Here is a 20,885-nt window from a genome sequence, read left to right as displayed (position 1 = left end):
GATATTGCTTCTCAGAATTGTTTTTAAATGTCTTTAATCTCTAATTCAGATCACATAGTATCTTTGATTTGTCTTCCTCCTTCATCCCCTCCCCATAATCATCACTTCAAAACTGCTTTATATGGAGTGGGCTAGAGAGCAAAGTGGGAATCTATGCAGCCTATCCATCACTTTTTGTCTTAATTGAATGACACCAGAATTAGATCGATAAAATGAAACACAAGACAACATTGCATTTCCACACTCACTTATTCTCCCTTCTCTATTACCCCCAGCCATCATCGTGACCAGAAACATTAAGTATGGCATTTGAACATTGCTGCCAAGTGCACAAGCTGTTAGTATATGAATAAAATTGTCAGGAAAACAATAAAACTTTTACATTAGAAGAGGCCAGGAGTCAATGCAAACAACATTATCCATGCTCATTCTGAAGGGAAATGCTACTGACAAAAGAGAGAATCTACAATTTATGTGTTTTGTTGCTCCAATGCAAGTCCACCCTTCCCTACCTCCCTTTCCCATTTTTTCCAGCTGTGTCTGATTGTGTGAAAAGCAGATGAGTTGACCTCTCAGCTCAATCCTGCAAGTTTCACAATAAATCCAGACCAGCTGTGATTTCCTTGTATACAAGGTTCCTAAGCTTGTCAATGCATTATTGATAACCTCATCACTGTGCAAAATGCAAAGGATGACACCTTTATAATCCCAGTCTGTTCTTGAAAACTCTTGTTTCAAGCCATCAGTTGCAAAAAGGCAGCTAAAAATGGATATTGCAATATTAAAGTTGCATTCATGAATGTTATACAACTAGATATTGTGTGTGTGTGATGCATTTATTCCTGACAATTTATTTATTATGTATTTATTCCTGACAATTTTGTTGTTGTTATGCATTTATTTCTGACAACTTATTCCTGATAATTATTTTTGAATATGACTATGTCAAGATTTCTTACCCTCCTCCGGGAGACAGGGTTGTTTACCCAGTCAAATGGCAGTGCCAAGAGAAGCAGGGGGCTCCAGATGCCAGGACAACCCCAGTAATTACCTTGAAGAAGTCAGGAAGGGCTCAGAGAAGTGGGCAATGGCTGCTATCAATTCCACAGCTGCAGACGTGTGTAGAAATGCTAGTGAAGAGGGCTGAGTTGGAGAACAAGTCCTCTTTGGAGGCCAGGGACTGGATGGCCTATCCACTTGCTTGGCCAGGGAAGAAGGAGCAAGCTGGAAGTGGGGAGGAGTGTCCTAAATGTTGGGCTTTATTTAGGCAGGGGCTGCCGAAGACAAGATGATCAGCAGGGATGGGGTTTGTTGGTCTAGTGAACTCCCGGAGAGGAGCTCCTGCTTTTGGCTCCCGCTTATAGGTGAAGGTGTGGAGTGAATATACTTCCCTCCTCCTCCAACCCTGAGTCAATGTCCATGCCTATAATTTAGTGCGAGAGGGTGGGAAGGTTAATTAGAGAATTCCTGCTCCCTAAACACGGACAGACTATATGCACAGAAATGATTCAATCAAATCTATACATTTACAGAAATGTGATTGATTGATTAAGTGCCATCAAGTCAGTGTCGACTCTTAGAGGCCTCATAGATAGATTCTCTCCAGGATGATCTGTCTTCAACTTGGCCTTTAAGGTTTCGCAGTGGTGCATTCATTGATGTCCTTATCAAGTCCATCCACCTTGCTGCTGGTCGTCCTCTTCTTCTCTTTCCTTCAACTTTCCCCAGTATTATAGATTTGTCAAGGGAGCTGGGTCTTCACATAATGTGTCCAAAGTATGATAGTTTGAGCCTGCTCATTTGTGCCTTGAGTTAAAATTCTGGATTGATTTGTTCTATCTTCCATTTGTTAGTTTTCCTGGTTGTCTATGGTATCTCAAAAGTCTTTTCAAGCAACAAAGTTAAAAAGTGTCAATACTTTTTCTATCTTGATTCTTCAAAGTCCAGCTTTCGCATCCATTGAGTGTCATGGGAAAAACTATTGTCTGAATGATTCTAATCTTTGTAGGTATAGATACGTCATGGCATCTAAATATCCTTTCCAAGGCCTTCATTGCAACCCTACCAAGTGCACAGAAGACTATTATCCCAGTGTAGTGATTTTGTTAGCCAGCTTGCTAAACCTATGAAAGTCATTTGTAGCATTTCCAATGGCCAGGAAGAAGGAAAAAAAAGAAACTAAAGTTTCTTCTAGTTTAAAAATTGTTATTGCTAAATACCCCACATGGTTTTTAGAAAATTTCCATCCCCGCCACTTTTGCAGTTTGTAATGTTTGGGGCCTCCCAGAGAAAAAGAAAAATTGATTCAACAATTAAAAAACCTCTTCAATTCAACTTGAGACTTAAGGTGCTTACAGTTTTCACTGATGCACCAAGTAGTGTAGAAATTGCAAAACTACAAAAGCATACAACATTTGGGCAGATTAGGGAGCAGCTTACCACTAGCAGTGGGATGGCATTTATGTCATTCTTTGCTCTTTAGTGTGAAAATGCTGTAGTGTCTGTAGATGGTAGTGGCAGCAGCACTTCAAATACAGGTATTGTTTCCAGTAGTTTGTAGGCACCATTCTTTCTTTTAGAATGCATCGAGAAAACATTATTCCTACTCCTTCTGCCCCCACCACTAAGCCAATGGGAGCACCCTATAGAGATTTCATAATGATGCAGAAGCATTTGGGTGACACTCACATTTGGAGATGATGGCAGCAAGCAGTGGTGGCCCAAGTCTGTCAGCCAACTCATGTCATTGATGGGTGGCCACTGGCCAAATGGGCAAGTGGTTGCCAGGTGGATGGCCAGTGGCTAAAAGATGTACCTGTAGACTATGGAGCCCCTGCCTCTTTTGGCCCATTGACATTAGCATAAGGAGGTTCCCCCCACCCCCCCCAAAAAATCTGAATCAACTTGGAACTCAGTCGGGTATGTAAATAATTGGTATGAAAGTCTATCTATTTAGACATTTTCTCTCCTTTCAGCCTGCAGAAACAAAAGGCAACACTACAACTGGCCATGGTGAAGATGATATTAAGCATTTCTGGTACAACAGTATTGTGTCAACACATCTGAGAAAATTTGGCAGGATTTCTACCATTTATGGATGAGCCTACAATTTAACCCTCTTGGGCTTGCAAAGCAAGAGCACAGGAAGAAAGTGGTCCTGTGCACCACGACAGAGAGCACCAGGACAGAGTGGTTATGGAGTATTAGGGGAATCAGATGGTTATCTGCCCCCTTGTAAATAGCAATAGCAATAGCAATAGCACTTACATTTATATACCGCTTTATAGCCGGAGCTCTCTAAGCGGTTTACAATGATTTAGCATATTGCCCCCAACATTCTGGGTACTCATTTTACTGACCTCGGAAGGATGGAAGGCTGAGTTAACCTTGAGCCCCTGGTCAGGATCGAACTTGTAACCTTCTGGTTACAGGGCAGCAGTTTTACCACTGCGCCACCAGGGGCTCCAGGAGCAACCTGGAGTAGAATGGGCATATGTTGCAGCTCTGGACCAAGGTGGTGAGCCCAATATGGGCTGCTTCAAGATGATGTCTCCTCTTCATCACCTCTTAGCCTATAGAGTTTGAATACTGCGGATGGGATGCAGATGCTTAGTGAAATAATAAATAGGGAAAGATGTCCCTGCTCTCCAAAAGAGAGAAAACATGCACTCATGGGGGTGCAAACATCCCAATCATGTGTGCTCAGGCTGGTCAGACACGTGTTATCCCAACTGATCCAGTGTTGTCTTGTGGCTCAGTGCGATTTAAAAAATAATGCTATAAATCTTCAGAAGTTTTTTAAAGAGACAAATGATTTTAGTGTGTACAGTTCACAGTTGGAGGTGGGAGTGTGGATGCAGGGCATATTAACAAGACACATAAGTACAGAATTCCTGCATTTGTTTTAATGTCTGAAGAAGGCTATGAAGTTATGGACACTGGTGAGTTATCTAAAGCATCACTTTGAGAGTGAAGGTCAGTATGGTCATTGATAAGGGAACCAAGTTGGGAATTTGCTTTGCATCTGACTCCCTGATTTACTTGGAACTGCCTGATCTGGGGCCAGGTGTGGGCTGAGAGCAACCTGGAGTAGAATGGGCATATGTTGCAGCTCTAGACCAAGGTGGTGAGCCCAATATGGGCTGCTTCAAGATGATGTCTCCATCATCACCTCTTAGCCTATAGAGTTTGAATACTGCGGATGGGATGCAGATGCTTAGTGAAATAATAGTGAAATAATTGTATCGCAGCAGAAGTTTATCTTAACCAATAAAGTTATGTGCTTTTTAAATTCCACCAGCTTTCTTATCTCTCCATCCCCAGTCCATGCATTAATGTTAAGATCCATCAAATGGAACATATAGCCACTTAAATGTTTTAAAAAAATAAATACTGACCACTGAGGAAATATATTCTTTTTATTCCTTCATACTAGAAAGCAATATTTACATTGGGCAAGGCACCCTATAGTGAATTTGAAGGGAATTAGTCAATCCCCTGATATTTGGTGAATTTTTGAAATTTATTGTAAAAATGGCTAAAAATAGTGAAATCTGGCTTGTTTCAACTGTTTGTCCTCCTTTTATATTTCTGGAATGGATAAGCATACATTTATGGAATCTGGCACATATGAAGTCCACATGGAGTCACAACATTGATTCAAATTCCAAATCTTACTCGATATCATCAGAACCCATATATTCCGAATCTGGTATAGTCAATTTTGGATCAGTTCAAATCCTATTCTGAATCCAATTTTTCTGAATTCACACAGGCCTTATAGACCATAGTGAGCTAGTGATATGGACTCCCATTGAGTAGATGCCAGCCACATAGCACAACCTGGCCACTGTGTAACAGTTCATTTTCATGAACTCAAATCCTATACAGACTCAGATTTGAAGGCAATTAACAACTCCAAACCTTCACATCTCCATATGTCATTTGCCTCTTCTCAAAGTCCCTGTTATCAGTTGACAAGCTGATAGGCATTTGCTTTGATGGAACGGGGTCGGACTCAGCTACATAGTCAATGACTTTTTATCTCAGGTGTTCTTATAGGTGTGTTGTACTGGTTAGAGTGCTGGACTAGAACTGGCGGACCCAAGTTAAATCCCCATTCAGCCATAAAACTCACTGGGTGACTTTGGGCCAGTCACATGCCTATCAACCTAACCTACCTCACAGACTCATTGTGAGGATAAACATAACTATGTACACCACTCTGGGCTTCTTGGAGAAATAGCAGGATATTAAGGTTAAAATAAATAAAAAAAATGCTATTGAATATGTAGTAAGGGACCAAGTAGATACAAATCACATGGTGGTTTACGTGCTCCACAGCTATATGAGGGAGGTTCAGAACAACCCAGGTCACTGTGTGCATCTAACAAACATGCCCACAGTACTGCCTGACAGGGCTGTTACTACTTACTCTTGCACAGTCTCAAGCATGACACAATTTGCATTATTCCTAATGAAAGTAGCAATTCACATGGAATTGCACAAGGAAAGTAGCAGTGAAAGAGCCCATAGCACGGTGGGTATGTTTGTTAAATGTGGTGTAGATCAGTGGTTCCCAAACTGGGAGCCTCCAGATGTTGCTGAACTACAACTCCCATCAGCCCCAGCTAAAATTTATTGTGGCTGGGGATGATGGGAGCTGTAGTTCAGCAACACTGGGAACCACTGGTGTAGATGGTTTTGATTTCCTCTGTTTTTCTCCAACTTATAAAAGAATTCCCAGTTCTTCTTCAACAACAAACATTTATATATTATTTTATGACAGAAGTTTCCAAAGCAGTTTACATAGAGAAATAATACAGAAATAAATAAGATGGACCCTTGTTCCCAAAGGACTCACAATCTAAAAAGAAATATAAGATAAACAGCAGCAAAACTCACTGGAGGGATACTGTGCTGGGGATGAATAGGCCCAGTTACTCTCTCCCTGATAAATAAAACCACCATGTTAAAAGGGTGACTCTTTGTCCAGTTAGCAGGGCAGCCAATCAAGCCCCAGTTTCCTCAAGCCTTTCCTCCTTCCCTTTCAACCATCTTTACTGGCATCAGCAGAAGGAGCAGTAAGTACTCCAGCCACAGTGAATAGGAAGGAGGGTGATCTGTGCCTTCCTCCTGTCCAGCTAAAAGGTTCACACTAAAATGCTGTGTAGACCTGCTACTACTCCACTACTCTGTTGACCACCTTAAGTGGTGCAGTGGGGAAATGCTTGACTAACAAGCAGAAGGGCTCTGTGGGCACCAGGAGTCGAAAACGACTTGACAGCACACTTTACCTTTACTTCTCTGTTAAGTGTAATTTTAGTACACTTAACAGAGGAAGGAATCATTTGTACAACCGGGAAAGGCAGATAAAAGGCATGACCATTATGTCAATGAAGATGAGGAGGAGCAGATGTTATGACACTCTGGAATTATACTAGTGCACAAACTAGGGTGGTGTATATAGGAATTGAGGATGTATATAGCTAAAACACGGTCAGGCCCGCTGGTTGTTTGATATCCTTTAAACTGAAGCTGGTTATAAGAACATAAGAACATAAGAACAGCCCTGCTGGATCAGGCCCAAGGCCCATCTAGTCCAGCATCCTGTTTCGTACAGTGGCCCACCAGATGCTGCTGGAAGCCACAGGTTATTTCAGAGTCCTTAGCACCCATGTCATCATTGTTGCCAACAGCATTTTTACTGGGCATGCAGGACACACACACACACACAAGCACCAAGTCTAAACAGCCCTCAGCAACCTTCCAGCCCACACAGCCCTAGCTTCTCTACACAGTTGAGTCATTAGCAAAAGGCAATGTTTGGAAATGTGCCTCAAGGTCTAAACGCTGACAGACTGCAAAGGGTGTTACGGACAGCTCTTATTTTTTTGAGTGGCTGGCTGATAGACCTCAAGGCTGTTGCAGGAGGAAGATTCCTTTTGTGATAATGACATGAGTGCTTTGGCCAAGATGGGCTAATTAAGCAGCCATTTTCCCCCTCGTTAGGTAAAACAGGAGGTGGCCAGATCAGGAGGAGAGCTCAACCCTAAAGTACAATTTTGCATTTGCACCTGGTATGCCTAGTTTCATTGAAGTAAGCAAACATAGAACCATTCAATCAAATATGTAACCACCTGTGAATAACTTGGAATCACCTTTGTCACTTTCCTTAGTCTATGCAGCACCCACACTGATTAGTTTAACTTAGCAATTAACACTATTGTAATCCCTTGATTTCCTTGCCGTCCAGAGAAGGATAGCTTCTTCTTGATTGCCCTGTCACAGCCGAGGGACAGGTTTTTGAGTATACAGTATCTACCTTTCGCAGGCCACATTAGTTACAGAGAGTTAGTGAACAGACTCAAACAGCTAATTATGACTGCTGCTTCCCCCTTTCCCCCTTCATCGCCTCTCCTCACGCCCCTTTTCCAAAGGATCACTGGACGGAACTTCATGCACCAAATGCACCCTAGGAAGGAGTAACTTCCAGCTAAGATCTATCCCTCTCTTTCTGGGTTTCTTTTTATGTCTTCTCCTTAACCCTCCCTGGTCTCCTTCACCAAGCACTCAAAGTGCTCTTTTACTTTCTGTGAAACACCAGTCAATTTATTAAGATTCTTAGCCAAACCTCCTTTTACTTTCTGTAGCTCCTTAAGTTTGCTTTAATAAAGCTTTGAACTCATAATCAAGTCTCTCTCCTTCTTTGCATTTTTCCAATACACCTTGCTTGTTTAAATCAATGCTGTCATAGCTGCACTTCCAATTTCAGTTAGTTTCCCCACTTCAGCCCAAAAGCCCAAAAGCATAGTTGAAGCACTTAGCCAATAGCTTCTGTGCAGTCTTGGTAACATCTTGTGCACCCATTTGTCATTAGGGATGGGCCCGGACCGGTCCGGAGGCCATTGTAAAGGCCTCCGGATCGGTCCGGACTGGTCCGGACCTGAGTGGTTCGGTTCGGGGTGGGGGGTAGCTTTAAGAGCGGTGGGAGGGTTTACTTACCCCTCCTGCTGCTTTCCCGCTCTGGCGCCGTAATGTTAAGAGTAATTGGGGCAGCAGGATACCTCCCTGCTGCCCCTTCCCCGCTGTTGCTCTAAAAAACTCCCAGTAGTCCTTTGCACGTGCGCACATCAGAAACGTGGAGTTCTAAAAGGACTACTGGGAGTTTTTTAGAGCAACAGCGGGGAAGAGGCGGCCGGGAGGTGTCCTGCTGCCCCAATTACTCTTAGGATTACGGCGCCAGAGCGGGAAAGTGGCGGGAGGGGTAAGTAAACCCTCCCGCCGCTCTTAAAGTTACCCCCCACCCCAGTGCCGGACCGCAGTTGGCAGTTCCGTGCACACCCCTATTTCTCATCAAAAAATAACTACATTATCGCCTCACCAACACTGACTTACAGTCAAAAGTGTCTGGAAACTCTAATTTTAGAAATTAAGCAGCAATTCAAGGCTTAAATGGTACATGAATGTGCATGTCTTTAGAACAGCAGCATGGGTTACAAGCAACACAGCTATTCTCAATTCACTTCAAATGCATTTATTGTTGTTATTTGTTTAAGCTGAAGGTTATGACCAACACAGCAACCTATCTAAAACTTTGCCAGAGTTTAAAGAAATCATAATAGTAGAACTTGGGCTAAAGTTCTGAAGGACCTTGCTGGATAAGACCAAAAGCTCATCAAGTGCAGAATGCCTTTCCAACTCACTGAACAAAGTGAAACTTGTGAATAATGCATAGGATTGTTCTAATCTGCAATCCTAAACACTTAATAAGCAATAAGACCCATTCAACAGTGTGACTTACTGCCAAGTAAGCATGTATAAGAGGTTAGTGGGTGGAACAGGTATTTTGGCTATTTTACATATTGGTGTGAATATTATGACCTCAACACACATTAAGTTGTATGTTTATCCAGACAGCTAAACTCACATCTAATCCACACGCCCATGTAAATTAATCTTCAAACTATATTGTTAGTACCACCAGTGGTGCACCTAGGTCCAAAATCAGCATGGACCTGAAGGGTCCCTTAAATTATTTTTAAAAAATAATTACCTGCCACCACCCCCGTCTCCTGGGGGCCCCCTCAAAATGTTTTGGGGGGCCTCCCCAGAGCTCCGCACACAGCCCGAAGCAGGCAAGCAAATGGCAGTTCCAACTAGCATCCCTTTCTACCTTCACTCACCTGCCTGTCCTCCTCTCCTTTCCTTCTAGGCAGAAGACTCATCTGCAGCCCATTTGGAGGAATGAACACTGGCTTCCGAGAGCAGCAAGCTGCTCGACGTTCTTGCCCACTCTTTCCTGGGCAATATGGGCAGGTGTACCTAGACATACAGGCCCACCAGCCGCTGTGCCTGCTGCCACCATGGGTGGGGGTGGGGGTGAGCCAAGTAGACTTCCGCTGCCACCACGTGGGAAGCCTGCTTGGCTCACCCCCACCCCTGGCCGGCAAATGGCAAATATCGGCACAGCAGCGCAGCAGGCGTGAGGCAGTAGTTGGGCAGGTGTGGGGCAGTGGTGGGGCTCTGGGGAGGTCCCCCAGAACACTTGAAGCCCACCCAGAGGCAGGAGGCCACAGACCAGATCCCCAAGGTCCATGGCACCTCTAAACACCAGTTAGAAGAGTCAGTAATTCACATAACTGTAGAAAGAAGACTTGTGGAAGTTTGAACCAGATAAACTGAAGGGTATGATGGGGATGGATGCATGAGGTGAAATGACAATAATAGGCTAGGCCTTAAAGGTTCCTACTCAGGCTGGTGGCTTTTTCACTGGCAAAGAAAAACTGGCACATATGGGGAGGGGATCCTAGGTGCAATCAAAAAATGCATTAGAACATAAGAACAGCCCCGCATAAGGCCTATCTAGTCCAGCATCCTGGACTTAGGGATCCTACAGGCAAGAGGTGCGGGGAGCCCACAGGCAAGAGCTGAGGGCATGCCCTCTCTCCTGCTGTTGTGCCTCTACAATCTGTCCCCTTATCCCATGACTGCTACATTCACTCAAGAGCCTTTGGTGGGGAACTTTGTCAAAAGCTCTTTGGAAGTCCAAGAATACTATGTCATCCAGAACACCTTTATCCACATGCCTATTGACAGTCTCAAAGAACTCCAAAAGTCTAGTGAGGCAAGACTTTCCCTTACAGAAGCCATGCTGGTTCTCCTTCAGTAAGGCCTCTGTATGTTTAACAATTTTGTCCTTACATATGCTTTCCAGCAATTTACCTGGCACTGAAGTTAAGCTGACCAGCCTGTAATTTCTCAGATCACCCCTGGATCCCTTTTTGAAAATCGAAGTACATTGGCTACTTTTCAGTCCTCTGGTACAGAGCCTGATTGTAGGGACAAGTTACCTATTTTTGCTAGGAGATCAGAAATTTCACATTTGAGTTCCTTCAGAACTCTTGGGTGGATGCCATCTGGCTGGGGCAATTTGTTATTTTTTAGTTTTTCAAGACAGTTTAGAACACCTTCCCTTGTCACATAAAATTGCCCAGTTCTTCAGCCTCTAAACCTGAGAAGCTCAATTCCGGAGAGGATATATGGCCAGAATCCTCCATCGTGAAGACAGATGCAAATAACTCATTCAGCTTCTCTGAAATCTCATCTTCCTAATAATCTCTTTCATGCACTCATCATCTAAGGGGCCAACCACCTCCCTGGCAGGTTTTCTACTTCTGATATATTTAAAGAAGTGTTTTGTTATTCTCCTTGACACTTCTAGCTATATGCTCCTCAAACTCTCTCTTTGCATCCCTTATTGTGTCCTTGCATTTCTTTTGCCAGAGTTTATGTTCCTTCCTGTTCTCTTCATTTGGGCAGTACTTCCATTTTCTGAAGGAAATCTTCTTCCCTTTTATAGCTTCTTTGACTCTACTTGTTAGCCATGCTGGTGTCCTCCTGAACTTGGTAGTACCTTTCTGACTTTCCCTTTTAACTTCTTTTTTACCAGTCCCCTCATTTTTGAAAAGTTTTCTCTTCTGAAGTTCATCTGTGTTGGACTTCCTTGACAATTCTCCACTTGCATATATGCTGAATTGTATCACACTATGATCACTGCTCCCCAATGGTTCTGCAACTCTAACATCTTGCACCAGGTCCTGGGCAACACTCAGGATTACCATCTCCCAAGGTTACCATCTCCCTGGCTGGTTCTGTGACTAACTGTTCCAAGGCACAGTCATTGAGCATGTCTAGAAACTTGTTCTCTCTTTAATTAGCTGAATGTGAATTTACCCAGTCTATGTGTGAGCAGTTGAAGTCACCTATTACTACAGCCCCCTCTCTCTCTTCGACTCCTCTCTGATTTGCTTCTCCAACTCCAGGTCACTTGCAGTGTTTTGATCCAGAAGACAATAGCATGTCCCTAGTAACACATTTCCTTTCAGTCCTCGTAATGTTATCCATAATGATTCTGTGGAAGATTCTGGTCTACCTAGGTTTTCTAGCTTGTTGGAATCTATCCCTTCTTTAATATACAGTGCTACTCCTCTCCCAAACCTCCTCTCTCTGTCACTTATGTAGAGTTTCTATAAAAGAATAAATGTTTCCCATTGGTTATCACTGTTCCACCAGGTTCCCGTTACACCCACTACATCTATGTTTTCATTCGTAACCAAGCACTCCAGCTCAACCATCTTCACTCGGAGGCTTCTGGCATTGGTATATAGACACCTATACACCAAGTCCCTTACCTGGAGTTGGCGTGTGCTATCTCCCTTACCGTGTTTCCTTCTGCTCCTGGCTGTACTCTGTCCCCTTCTGGTTTATCTGAAATGTGTGCACCCTCACACCTTAGGAGATTTTGCTGGCCGAACCAGATACCACCCAGTTCCTGTTGGCAACCCCCCAGGCATCATTTTAAAAGTTGATCTGCAGCCTTGTTGATTTTAAACCCCATAGGTTTGATGGTCCCAAGTGGAGACCATCCTTTTTATACAGGCTTTGGTTGCTGGGGTGTGCGTTTCGTTTCAGATGCAAAACGTTTTGTGCCCCAAACAGGCCATTTTGGCTGTTTTGTAGCCAAAACAAAACACCCAATGCTCAAAACAGAAATTTTTTAGCCAAAACAAAACGTCCCTGTTTCGGAAACAAACATTTTGTTGTTTCGGCTGTTTTGGAACTCCATTTTTCAATCGCGAAAAATCTTTCTCCTTCCGTCTCCATTTTGAGTTTTGACATCTGTTTGAATTTCTAGACCTTCCAGACTTCAGATTGGCCAGCGAAAGCATGGGCTGATCTGCTGGCAATTGCCTCCTTATTCCTTTTAAGGAAATTTAAGGGTAAATTTTACCCTCATTGGCCAGTGGGGCAGTGTGCACACTGAGTGGGGCAGTGTATATTTCATTGTTGTTGTTTCACATTGTTGTGTGTTGATCAATTGCATTTTGCGGGGGTGGGGTGGGCATGTGGATGTACATGACCTTTGGAAATATGCCTGGTTCTTTGCAAAGCTCTGCTGTTGTTGTTGATGTGTGATGTTGATGTTATTTGGGGTGAATTCAGGGCAGAAAGGGCTGCCACCCAGATTCCAAAGGAATTGGGAAAAGGTCTTTTTTTTAAAGAACCTCTGAAGTTTACATGTCTTTGGGGCAGATAGGGGCAAAACAGTGGGTTGGGTGGCAGTGCCCTAAGGGGTGCCTTTTGTAGCATATGATATTTTCAACAACAAACCATGAGTCCACTCTTGTATACTACCAGAGAATCTACACTCAAAACTTCTCAGAAACAACAGAACCCAGTAGTCCATGGGTTAGCAACCCATGGGGATGGTTGGCACCCTCTGTGTTCTATGCCACCACTTGCTCTGGGCCACCCCGGTGCCCCCCAAGTGCAGCTTTGGGGCTGCTGAAACCTCCAACATTCTCTATGGGAAAGAACTTTAAAGATGCATGAACTCCATCAAAATTTTAAAAATCAACCCTCTGCTCAATTCCTTTGAAATAATTCTGGCAACTTCCTTGCCATCACTGGGCACTACCACCCACCCTACTCTGCTCTGGGCCACCCCCTTTCCCCCCCAACGTGGAGCTATACTTCTACTGAAACCTCCATTATTCCCTATGGGAAAAATCTTAAACTTCAAAAATTCACCAAAAATCAGCCCTTTGCCCAATTCTTCTGAAATTTGGGTGGTAGCTTCCATCCATTGGGCACTACCACCCCCACCCACTAGTTTTGCCCTAGGGCTGTTTTTTAAAATCCAAAACGTTTGCGATTCGGATTTTGCAATTTCAAACAAAGAACAAAACTGGGGTGTTTTGGATTGGCTGATTTTGAACAAAGAACAACATGGGGATGTTCCAGATTTGGGCCAAAAACAAAATAGAAAAAAAACAGAACGCACAACCCTATTGCTTGCCTCAAAATTCCAGTGCCTAACAAATCTAAACTGCTGCTCCCAGTACCTCCGTCTCATCCACACATTGAGACACCGCCACCTGTCTCGCTGTCCCTGCATGTGTAACAAATAGCACTTCAGAGAATGCTATCCTGGGGGTTCTGGCTTCAGTATGCTACCTAGCAGCCTAAATTTGGCTTTCAGGATCTCCTGAATGCGTTTCCCAACATTGTTGGTGCCAAAGTGCACCATGACTCCTCCCCAGCATTGACTAACAGCCTATCTAGATGCAGTGTGACATCCGTAACCTTTGGACCAAACAAGCAAATTACCATGCAGTCTACAAGAGGGTTGCAGACCCATCTTTCTATTCCCCTAATGATCAAATCACCTACTACTAGAAGCACCTCCACCCCCTGGATAATTGAAAGGATATGGAGGCATAACCCTATCCATAAGGAAGGGGTCCCTGCTAAGGGAGTGTTTCCCTGTTTGAGTGTTTCCCTGCTCCTGAGAGTTCCTCCTTCCCTGAAACCCTCATTCTCCATGACAGCAGAACACTGTAAGCCTGGGAGTGGTATGCCTTTATCACATCCCTGGGGGTCTCATCCACACTCATAGACTGCCTGTGTTTCCCCAGGTTGGCCACCTTGTCTTTGAGGGAACAATCCTTTCCCCTGAAAGCCAGGAGCTCTTTGCACCAAGTGCAAACCCAGGACTTCTGGCCCTCAGGCTGATAGTCATACTTGCAACATTCTCTGCAATACACTGGGAAGCACCCCCTCCCCTGCTGGCATTCTACCTGCATTACTGGTTTGATTGAATATTTAGAATATATAGGACTTGTTTACCTGAAGCTATGTATCGGGTGCAGTTGTCAGCTAAATAAAGGTTTTAAGCTTTCTTCTCCAAGAAAACTACAACAGTTGTGTAGTACTCACTTTGTCCTTGTGCTGTTTGTCTCCTCTGGGATGAAGGCGGACCACTTGTGTCCCTCCCCAAAGAGTTCCCTGTCAATCTCCCTCTAAACTCCCGCAAAACCCATTTGATATCTGTTTGCAAACTCTTGTTAGCAAATTCCCTTGGAGCAAAGCTCCTCTGGTCTTAGCCTTGTCTTCAAGATCTGCTGGCAATCTGACTCTCTTCAGGAATATGACCCTTTCCACAAGCTGAGTCACACACCTGGCATTTATCTTCCACTCAGGCTAACTGGTCTTGATTTCTCAAAACACACTCTTCCAGCCAGCCATAAATCAAACTCTCTCCCTAGCCCTAACAAACTTAGCTTCTCCTTTCCGCTTTGTTTGTTTGTTTGTTTCCTTGCTGTGTTCCCTGGCTTGATATCTTCTTTAGGAGAGAAATACCAGCTGGTTGCCTCCTCTGTCCTCAAGATCTGCTGGCAGTCTAACAAATTCTAACAGATAGTAAGGCCTGAGCAGTTGCTAAATAGGGGAAAATATGACAGTCCTAAGAACAGAGACTAAGCAATAGCAATAGCTAGCACTTACATTTATATACCGCTCTATAGCCGGAGCTCTCTAAGCGGTTTACAATGATTTAGCATATTGCCCCCAACATTCTGGGTACTCATTTTACTGACCTCGGAAGGATGGAAGGCTGAGTCAACCTTGAGCCCCTGGTCAGGATCGAACTTGTAACCTTCTGGTTACAGGGCGGCAGTTTTACCACTGCGTCACCAGGGGCTCCTACTGCGCCACTAAGGGCACAATAACAATTAATAAAAAGTTCAATTGGGACAGAACAATGAGAGATGGGCTGTATTCTCCCTAGAGGAAAATATATTACCCGGATAACTCATGGAAACCTGAAATAAGCAACAATATTCCTAAATGAAGAACATACCTAAAAGAGAACGAAGTCTCAAAAGCTCCTCAATATCAAAAGATGAAAAGTACTGAACTTTCTGCCCTTGGTTTTAAAGCATGGAAGCTGCTTGTAAAAGCTGAAGATGAGTTAAATAGTCCTTATTTCTTGACATGAAAGAAAATCTAGTGGATGACTAGAGCTGAAGGCTGTTGTGTTACGAAAAATAGTCCAAAATGGGGTGGGGGGGAGGCTTTAGAAATTTGGACATGTCCTTCTAATATTTATTTATTATTTATTACAAGAGCTATTATTCTGTCCAATCCACAGTCTAAGGGCGGTGTGCAAAACAAGAACAGCATATATATATATATATATATATAAAATATTATATTACATTATTATATTATATTATTTTAAGATTTAAGGGGAAATACCTGGTAGAAAAGAAATGTCTTCAATAAGGTTTTAAAGGCTGAAAGGGAGGAGGCAGATCAAATCGGGGCGGGGGGGGGGGAGATAATTCCAAAGTTAAGGGGAAGCAACAGTGAATGCCCTTCCACGGACCCTAGGACTATGGACCTCTCTGAGACCAGGGACTGAAAGAAGGGCAACCTAGGAAGCTCTTACAGGACTAGACAGGACTGGACAAAAGAGGTAGACTGGAAGGTAAACAGGTGCTAAGCCCTGAAGGGTCTTAAAGGTGACAACCAGGACTTTTAATTGGACCTGAAAGCAAATAGGTAACCAGTACAGCGACCTCAAACGAGGTGTCATACTATCATATCTCCTGGCGCCATAAGCAGGTGGGCCACCACAGTTTGTACTAACTGAATCTTCCAGGTCATCTTCAAAGACAACCCCAGGTAGAGTGCATTACAGTATTCCAAACGAGATGATGAGGGCATGAGTTACCGTTGCCCAGGCCTGCCAGTTGAGATAAGGCCGCAACTGGTGGACCAGCCGAAGCTGGGCAAAGGCACCTCTGGCCATCACCTCCACCTGCTGTTCAAACAGGAGCCATGAGTCCAAAAGGACTCCCCCAAGTCACGGACCACCTCCTTCATGGGCAATGCAAACCTGTCCAGCAAGAAACTCAGACTCAGCAATTGGACAGATTGAAGAGTAAGCAAGAGCAACTCAGTCTTGGAGAGATTAAGTCCCAACCAGGTCCCAAAAGTAGTTAGATATGATTATCAGTTCAGACTTGGGTCCAAGAAAGCAAAACAGTTGTCAGAGAAAATGCAGCAGTGTCTGGTGGAGGTCCAGGATGCTTGCTTTTGAAGTCTTCTCAAAGTAAAGAATCATATTTATTAATGGTCATCAGTTGACCTGAAAACATGGTACACCAGCTGGTAATCACCTGATTGGACTACTGCAATGCACGCTTTGTAGGGCTTGCCTTGTATGTAGTTTGGAAACTTCAGTTAGTTCAAAATGCAACCACCAGACTGGTCTCAGGGGTATCCTGAAGAGAGCACATGGAGGCCCTACATAGCCATTATAACTAATTGTCAGACCTACCCTCCATGAAGCTGTTTAAACCTTTTAAAGCCATCAGAGATACTGGCCAACACTATAACTCATGGCAGAAAATTTCATAAATTAGGCATTGTTTTAAGAAGTATTTATTCTTTTGACTCTCTCTAATCATTTACATGAATGTCCATACATTGCATGTCCATTGCATGCTCTAATATAAGAAAAAGAGAGGGCGGGGGAAATCTGCTACGGTATTAACTTTCTCCAAACCATGTACAATTGTATAAATAACTCTATATTCCAGTTTTACAAGACAGTCTTCAAGGAAAAGTAATCTTGTGGTATACAAGCTAAACAACACTTGCTAATGACTTTTCTGAGAAACTTTAGAAGAGAAGCAATAGGATGTGAAGTCATGAAAAGCATCAAATTGTAAATGAAGTCAGTCAAACTGCTGATTTAGAAATATGTAAAAGATATTCCCCTCAGGGGATGAAGCCGCTCTGGGAAGAGCAGAAGGTTTCAAGTTCCCTCCCTGGCTTCTCCAAGATAGGGCTGAGAGAGATTCCTGCCTGCAACCTTGGGGAAGCCGCTGCCAGTCTGTGAAGACAATACTGAGCTAGATAGACCAATGGTCTGACTCAGTATATGGCAGCTTCCTATGTTCTTAATTATAAGAATTATATGGACAGACCAGAAAAATGGAATGATGAATTAAATATAACTGAACTTCAGTTGAAGATACATCCTAGAAAACATTATATAAAAAATACTTATTCACTTATTAAGTGAATGGTGTAAATATAGGATATTTGACAATTGGTGAAGACCAATATACTACAGATAATGGTTATGTAAAGTTTGCTCCGGGTAAACAACTGAAGTGTCAAAGATGCAAGGTTAACAAGATTTAACACTGAGCATCACTTGCCATAAGCTGGTCAGAATAAGATTTATTATTATTATTTATTATTATTTTACATTTATATCCCGCTCTTCCTCCAAGAAGCCCAGAGCGGTGTACTACATACTTGAGTTTCTCTTTCACAACAACCATGTGAAGTAGGTTAGGCTGAGAGAGAAGTGACTGGCCCAGAGTCATCCAGCTAGTTTCATGGCTGAATGGGGATTTGAACTCGGGTCTCCCCGGTCCTAGTCCAGCACTCTAACCACTACACCACGCTGGCTCTTATATATGATCACAGGAGTCATTATTGGCTAGAAATGTACCAAGAAGTGAGGACTTCAGTATATTGTCCAAAACATTATCTGAACCTGTTATTCTGTTTACAATGTACTGTTAAAAATCTCCTGAATTATTCTTAATGCCGTCATTTCAATTATCAGTTTTCAATAAGCTATTAAACACTGAATACTGTATATATTTGGGGGAAAGCAATAAGCTAGAATGTTTATATTTATTTATCTTGGTATCTATTTTATTATTGTTTTTGAGGATATTCACTAATTAGCTTAATGAGAGAGAAAAAGTAATACAGCAATTTTGTCACCAATTACTGCTAATGATAATTAATTTGGCAGAAATGGCTCCTATAACATAGAAACAAGTGAAAATTATTTTAATTAATACCTATTACCATCTTTGTTTTACAGTTTCTTCCAGCTTAGCTATTATCAAGTACGATAAAGGAAAAATCCTGGTGTTACGACATGAAATATATATATTAAAAACAGAATTTTTTCTAGTGTTTTTTTAAAAGATACAAAATGCACATTGGGGCAGGGACATAAAGAGGAAGTATCAGTGTCATATCTTTAAATAACCTAATTTGGTGTTCTACAGGAAAAATTTGTTAAAAGTTATTTGTTAAAAGAGTTATTTGTTAAAAGAACTTATTTGTTATTTGTTAAAAGAACTATGAATAATTTGCTCAAGTTATTGCTCAATAATAACTTATTGAGTTATTTGTTAAAAGAACTATGAATAATTTGCTGGAAATTTGTTCAGCTACAGAATGGTAAATGCTAATTAGGAATAAAAACTATAGTTCAATCTCAAAACTTGTTTTTAATTTACTTATTTATTTGTTCATGAAACAGAAATCAAGTTCCTTCCTCCCATTCTTGTTCTGATCTCAGGCAGAGTTTTCTTTGCACTGATTAAATGCAGCACCATCAACTGTCATTGGTGAGGAGCAATATCAGGGCAGATGCTTCCACCACAGCATTGCCTCATGCACTCTTGATGCCACCAGAGCTTTGTATGTTTCTGGCTTAGTAGCACAAGGTCATTCAAGCTTACTCAACATTTTAATTGGTACAGCTACTCAGAAGCAAATCTTCACACATGAACTCGCCTCATCTCAAACCCGCATGAGCAAAATACAAAATCAGAAAAGCACCCTCCATCTACTGCCAAAACATCTACCTTTGCATCAATCAAGTTTAACAGTCTTATCCTCAGCAATCCATGTGTTTCATCATACACATTAAACATCTTGATTTAAAGAAAACTGTTCTATATCAACCTTGTAGGATATTTTTGTGTTCTTAAAAGTGCTGTGTTTTATTATCACTTTGAAGGCCTATTAATAAACCTACATGACTGAGAAAATATTTTAAGAGATCTTCCAAAACATATCACAGAAGCAACTTTAAAATTTCCATATCAAATTATAAACTTTGAATGCCTGAAGCACAAATAAACATTCTAAAGGCTTTTAGCCACAAGGAGATAAGATCTCTCTCTGGGGAGACTGCTCGAAACTGCTCCATTGGCTTTGTGCAGACTACTGGAATGTGCTTGCTTTTCATTTCTTTCTTTGTGTCTGGCTCTCAGGCCTCACAGGCAGTGTCTTAAGCCAGGCAGGGTCAGTGCAAACAGAGAGCAGCATTCATGGACAGATCAAGTTTATGTGAGAATCTGCTCCTCCTGTGCCCTCAATTTCCATTTGAATTGTTAATAAAATCTCAGCCTGAAAAGCACATGATCCCATCAGTGAAGAAGTCATGCAGAGAATCCTCCAGCTCGGAAAAAACAAAATTTCTTTATCTCTCTCTCTTTTTGGTAGTCATCCTTTCCCCAACATTCATGGGAATTATGCCATCTAACCCCTCCTAAACTTAGCCTTCCAACCCTATTGTAACACCTGATAGCCATTGAGGACACCGTCTTTAAAAAAAAAAGTAGCAGACACAAAAGCAAGCATTTAGATAGTCACAGAACAAATAGAAGCAGAAATATTTTACATTTATCAGAAGCTACTGCTTGAAATATCTTTCAGCAAACAACACCACAAATAAATTTTTCATATTTTAAGTGAATTTTGAATAGCTGATAATATTACTTGGATGACTTCCCCACTATTTTCTGTCGCTGCAATAGCTGTGGGTCTAAAGGATAATACAAGGTCATGTATAAAGCAAAAAACAAAACAGAGTCATACCCCAATTAACTTGGTCGCCCATTGCAAATATGGTACAGGAACAAGAGCCGTTCTTTGCGTCACACATCAGACTTGCTTCTTCCTAACCTTGCCACGAACTAACTGGGCCTCTTGTTTATTCTGGCTTTGCTCCTTGCAAACTGTTTGAATATATTGAACGCTTTTCAGAGGGATGGGCTGATGAACGAAAACATGAATTTCCTGCTTACCCTTTAATAAGGGTTAAAGGGGGTGCCAGTGATCAATTGCAGAACAAAAAGAGAGTGACTGAAGATTCTAAACTATATACTTTGAGCCTGGCTCTCTAAATTGCATTCTCCATTTCTCCCCTAAAATAGCTCGCCATTTAAGAACAAAATGTTACTCAAGTAACTGGTGCATAAAATATGCATGACATCCACCAGGTTTCCTCAAATTATGAAACAGTCTTTATGTAACATTACAGGTTTGAGTGGATATACCCCACAGGCTGAGGCTTTTGTTCTCAAATGTTTTTTCTTCACAGTAACTTTTTAAAATCTGTATGTAATAGCAATTTGCATAAAGATTTTTTAAGATAGAAACCTGAGTGATATCTTAAAAGTGACTAATACTGATCATGAAAGTTATTCTACTTTTAAAGTAAGGACTGTAGCATTTCTTTTTTGGGACGGTTCAAATTATACTTTTTCAGCTCATGCAATTTAAAGAAGAACATGCCAAGAGCATGCCTGTTGTGATGTATTTCACGTTCATCCAATACCACATTCTACAGGGAGATGGGTCATCCAAACCACCCCTCTACACAGCCTGCAAATATTAGTTGAAACTAGTGTTTGGACAGCTTGTAGAGC

The 20,885-nt window shown here is 42.2% G+C and overlaps 1 long non-coding RNA gene across 1 annotated transcript in view; it reads right to left on the bottom strand.

Moving 5' to 3' along the window:
* Nucleotides 1-20,189, bottom strand: part of LOC128350672 (uncharacterized) — a 232,020-nt gene extending 211,831 nt beyond the window's left edge. The window contains exon 1 of the long non-coding RNA XR_008319376.1: nucleotides 20,053-20,189. This is a non-coding gene — a long non-coding RNA (uncharacterized LOC128350672). The remainder of the gene's footprint in view (nucleotides 1-20,052) is intronic.
* Nucleotides 20,190-20,885: the final 696 nt, after the last annotated feature.

The sequence above is a fragment of the Hemicordylus capensis genome, chromosome 3 (assembly GCF_027244095.1).
Source record: "Hemicordylus capensis ecotype Gifberg chromosome 3, rHemCap1.1.pri, whole genome shotgun sequence".
NCBI classification, from domain to species: Eukaryota; Metazoa; Chordata; class Lepidosauria; order Squamata; family Cordylidae; genus Hemicordylus; species Hemicordylus capensis.
This window is presented reverse-complemented; position numbering and strand designations above follow the sequence as displayed.